Source organism: Delphinapterus leucas, chromosome 4 (assembly GCF_059928025.1).
Source record: "Delphinapterus leucas isolate spDelLeu-1000000601 "Yukka" chromosome 4, BTC_Dleu_Yukka2, whole genome shotgun sequence".
Classification (NCBI taxonomy): Eukaryota; Metazoa; Chordata; class Mammalia; order Artiodactyla; family Monodontidae; genus Delphinapterus; species Delphinapterus leucas.
Genome location: NC_143132.1, coordinates 76,585,995 through 76,591,339, shown reverse-complemented (window position 1 = coordinate 76,591,339; position 5,345 = coordinate 76,585,995). Strand labels below are relative to the sequence as shown.

At 37.6% G+C, this 5,345-nt stretch overlaps 1 pseudogene; it reads right to left on the bottom strand.

Moving 5' to 3' along the window:
- Positions 1-927: 927 nt before the first annotated feature.
- LOC111175500 (developmental pluripotency-associated protein 4 pseudogene) lies at positions 928-2,574 on the bottom strand (annotated as a pseudogene).
- Positions 2,575-5,345: the final 2,771 nt, after the last annotated feature.

The following is a 5,345-nucleotide window of genomic DNA, read 5'->3' as shown; positions in this document are numbered from 1 at the left end:
GCGCAGCAACGAAGACCCAACGCAGCCAAAAATAAATAAATTTATTTATTTTTAAAAAAGAAGAAATGATCTATATCTCTTTTCTTTGAAGTGTAGTTGATTTACAATGTTGTATTCATTTCTGCTGTACAGCAAAGTGATTGTTATGCATATATATACATTCTTTTCTATATTCTTTTCCGTTATGATTTATCATAGGATATTGACTATAGTTCTCTGTGCTATACAGTAGGACCTTGTTTATAGAATGGTCTACATTGTTATCTGCAAAATATATTCTATAAAAAAAGCAAACAGCATCAAACGCTACTATAGTAGACTCTACTATAGACATCAAACGCTGCATCTACATCTACTATAGACATCAAACACCGTCTATAGTAGACTCTCATTTATCTAATATTTTATGAATATGCTTGCATGAAATAGATACAGTTGTGTGGTAGACATGACTAGTATTCACTTATATCCAGTTCTCTTTTCCTTCTTGGACATACAGAAGATTATACTTTCCAAACTTCTTGCATTTACCTAGAGCCACGAAACTAGTTCTGGCAAATAAAATGTGACTGGGAGTGACTTTTGAGCTAACAAAAATGAAAAGCCCTCTTAACACTCACCAGTCTCTCCCTCTGTGTTCAAGCAAGGGTCTTGTGTTGAAAACGTGAGCCACAAGATAAAAACAGTTTGGGTGGCTGGCACGTATAAAATATCTGCCTTAGGGCAACCAGGACTGGCAAGAAGTTTGTAGGAACAAAAAATAAGTGCTTACTGTGTTAAACTATTATGGATTTTGGGTTTTCTTTTTTTTTTTTCTTTAATTTTAAAATAAAAGCTTTAATTTCAAAATTTTCTGGTTGCCTTTTTACTAGAGGCACTGTAATTCATCATTCAATGTAGGACACTTAAAAAAATTATATGTAATTTACATATAAGTAAAATACAGACATCTTAAGTGCATAGCTCTGTGAATATTTACATGTGGGTGCATCTATGTAACTGCCATCCAAAACAAGGTAAGCTCACTTAATTATGCTGAGACAAGAGGCATAATCAGGACTGATCGCCTCCTTGTGAAAAGATTATTTGGGGTAAGAATATTATCAGTGATATATTGTATGACATCAGGAAACCCATTGCTGCTCTTACCATTCCTGGTGATAAGTTTGAATGCTTGGTTAAGGGGTACATAACCAAATTCGAACTTTTGCCTATAAGCCCCATCTTGCCCAATGTAGAAATTTACTTGAGGCACTTTCAAGTACATTAATTCCATTCAGCGAATTGGCATTTTAAAAATGTCCTCATCTCCTTTCTCTTCTGCTCCCTTAGGGCTGGGAATCTTTGGAGAGATAGCCACTTCCACTTTTGTCAGTTCACAGGCTTTTTTCATGCAACCCCGTAAGCAGGCTGTGCACCCTGTAAGCGGGAATCGTGGAGAGTGCGGAGCGGAGTTCAGCTGTCAGATGGCGCCGTGGAGTTGATTTGTAGTCACTTCTCTATCATTAATTATAATCATAGCTGTACCCTTTTTACTGGTATTGTGATCTCACGGCAGGTTTTTCGTTAATACTTTATTCCTGTGTACATCCTCAGGGCACAGCGTATTGTCCTCCAGGTGTGGAGGTGTGGAAAATGGCTGGCAGGTAACAAGAAAAGTGCAGACACCCTGCTTTGTTTATCAGGCACCCAAGCCTGTCCAGTATGAAATTGTAAATGGACCCAGCCCTCTGTGTTAGCAGGGAGAACTCTCCTCTGAACCACGCACCACCAGACCCCACAGGTCTCTTGTGATTGCTCCAACTCCATCTTCACGGCCCTGGCTGTAATTCTGCTCCAAGAGGCAAACACAGCTTCCAGGTCAGGGGCAGACGTTGATACAACTCCCTGAAGAGCGGGAGCTCCTTCAAGGGCAGGTGCTCCCTCCTCAGGAGGAACAGCCCCTTCAAAAGACATCTGTTTATCAGAACATTCCAGAGGTAGTTCCCCCTTGTCCAACTTTGATTTTCTTCTCGATGGAGATAGGATCCTGGCCTCCTCGGCTGTGGCAGGAATGTTTTTTTGATGAGGGTAGGCATGTTCACAGAGTCCTTTAGATCCGTCTAGTTTCAGGCCTTTGGTGCTTAGTTTTAACTGCTGGCACCAAGCGCACACAACGTCCCTGTGAATCAGGTTGACAGGTGGCAGTATAGAAGGTAAAGGAAGAATCGGCATTGTCTTCTGAGGTTTCACACTGTCACAACATTGTGGCATTTTTCGTGGACAGCAATTACTGTTATCTTTTATAGATCTTTTTCTTTTGGTCCCCTTTGCTGAGTTTTCTAGTATATCTGGTTTACTAGAAGCCCCCTGTCCCTCTTCGACATCTACTGATGTAAGTTGGAATTTGCAACTCATATATTCTTCCTCTGCCTTCTTTGTGGAGTTGCACTCCTGGTTGTCTGCACTCTCCATGCTCAGAAATTTCAAGGTTGATAAAACGGAGACTCTCCTTACTTCTTCATTTCGGGTTCTCTTTATCACAGAAAAAAACGTAGTCTATTCTAATTACCATAAGCAGTTCATTCGGGAAGCCAAATGTATTTAAAATTGGCTTACTGTTGTAGCATATAGACTGCAGATTGTATAATGACTCAAATGCAACAGAAGTGAATTTTTTTTCACATATCAATTCATGGAGGTTCTGCACTAACTGTAATGATGGAGGTCACCATCTCTTACTTCATCTAGTCATTCAGGAACTCAAGGTGATCATGTTTGTAGTCTCTTTTCCCTGTGGCTTCCAAAGTTTTCTTGGATATTAAAATTCAGCTGAAAGAAGGGCAAAGATCACAGAGAATGGCATGTGGGAGGTTTTTATGGGAAGGCCTGGAGGTGACACAATACACTTTTACTTATTGGCTAGGAACTTATCACAAGGCCATACCTTGTGTATGCCAGTGTAGTGATTTGGCTGTGTGCTCAGGAAAAGAGGAAATTAATTTTGTTGAACACAATTTTTCTGCCAGGGATGGAGGGACTTACTTTTTATTATATATTCAGTGATTACGCTTTGAACTTAAAACAGTGGGCATATTTTACTTTTGGGTCAAAATAATCACAAAATGACATAAAAAATGCTCTTGATATACTTTTTGCTTTAATTTTGTGAGGTTTTTTTTTTTTTTGCTATTTTTAAAGTTAAATGCGTGCCCTTTATAGAAAATGTAGAAAGTAAGATAAAAATAACTAAGCAGAAGAAGTTATCCAGTAACCACCATGATCCCACCATAACGATCTTATGAGGGTAAATGAAATTATAATCCCTATTTTATAATTGAAGATGGTAACCCCCAGGGACTGTAATAAACTTGTCATATTTAGGAAGTGGTAGAGCTTAGAGGAAAGAAGAGCCAGGGAAGCTTTCACAGAGGAGGATATAAGGAATTTTGCATTTCTAATTACACTGGGAGAAGGAATAAAACTAGAGAAACATGTAAGGCAAGGGAAATAATGCAATCAGTTTTACATATTTTATGTTTGAAGTACAAATTAAATATCTACGTGTAACTGTCCAATAGGCGGTATGAACCTGGGTACTAGAAAGAAGACTGGTCGGGATATTGAGATTTATGTGTCACAATGACAGAGGTTCGAGGCGCTAGTATTAAAGGTCATAGATAGAGTTAAGAAGAGGCAGAATCCTGAGCTACAACACAATTTACAAGTTAGATTTTTTTTTGATTGTTGAAGGCTAGAATTGGTTTTTATTTCTTTTCTTGATGCTTTGGTCTGTTTCCCTGAAGAGCTCCCATTGGAACAGTTAGAGTTGGATGCAGCATGAGACGCTGGCCAAGATTCTAAGTGGTGAAGGTGGCCTGATATTAAAAACATCCAGGTGTTCAGCCCTACTGAGCCCCAAGGTTGTTATTCTTAACTATTGTGAACATCTGTTCCTATAAGTATCAAAAGACAGAGAACTTGGAGAACTTATTTTCCTTCTGGCTCTGTTACTAATTAGCTGTATGAGTTAGGAGAAATTACTTTTCCACCCAGGGTTCTGATTTCCTCATATCAAAATTGAGGAGACTAGGCTAAATAATCTTTAATTACCTTCCAGCTCTACAACCCCAAATCTATGATGAGTCATAATTATTCTAAACTTCCTAAACTTTATACTCTCTTCTGCTTTTATAGAAATTATTACTTTTCATTCTAGATATGTAAATGCAACCTTATGTAGATAAGGTTATCTACATCAATGTCTCATCACTCCTATTAGACCATAACCACCATAGGTTAGAAGAGCAACAATTATCTCTGTGTCTTCCTTGGTATCTAGTACAGAATCTTGCACAATATAAATTCAAACAAGGAACAAAGACACATTTTTAAACTGAAAACTTGGTGTGGTGTGCAGAATTTTTCTGATAATAACGTGCTAAAGTTTGAATCCATGATCCTGAAAAGCATATTCTAGAATCATTGGACTTAAAGCATGATGCTTCCTGGACAATTGTAGAATAAGGTTTGAATAGCCCCACAGTATTTCTCATGCCTACGATACTAATGTATAAAAAATTCTTTGAAAGATATACCTCAAGTAACTTGGAGAATTTTCCCGATTACATATTGTGCTTAGGGTGGCAATGTTCACTTATATTCACTCCTTGGAACCTTGGCCGTACACTGCTTTGACAGCTTGTCAGCAGTAAATCTAGTCAAGGAGGGTTTTCCCTTTGGAAAACGTCACACAGCTTGTGTCGCTTGTGAGGAAGAAAGGAAAATATAGCAAACTTACTTCATCTAATTAACAAAGACGTGTAGGTTGTCTTGTGCAACTGGGCAAGTGACAATGGAGGAAGTTAATTTTATGGTCTGTGAAAGCCTCTCATTTGTGGTGACAAACTCAGGAACTCCAAAGAATAAACTCTCTTCAAACCATTTCCAATTTCTTTGCTTTGATAATTGTGGCAATGAAAAAAAAAATCTCTTTCCTTGTGTAAGTAGGAATGGTTCAGTATTTGTATCAACACATTAGACATTACTCAATAATTCATAATTTGTCAGCATGGATCTTAATAGAATATTTAGGTTTATATCTTCCTCTTTGGCATTTAGAGCTGTTGTATGGTGTTACACAGAAGGTATTAAACCTTTAGTTGTAAAAATGTGGGAATAAGTATAAAATCTAATACTTCTAGGCTGTGAATGCAAGTTAGTTCACTGTATAGTGGCTCAGTTTTCTCATACATAAATGATTTTAATAGTCTAATATTTTTATTGTCATAAGATCATTTTGAGGATCTCTGTATAACCATTTGTGAAGTTGTAAAATCCAAAGTGTCATATCAATATAGGTGTAT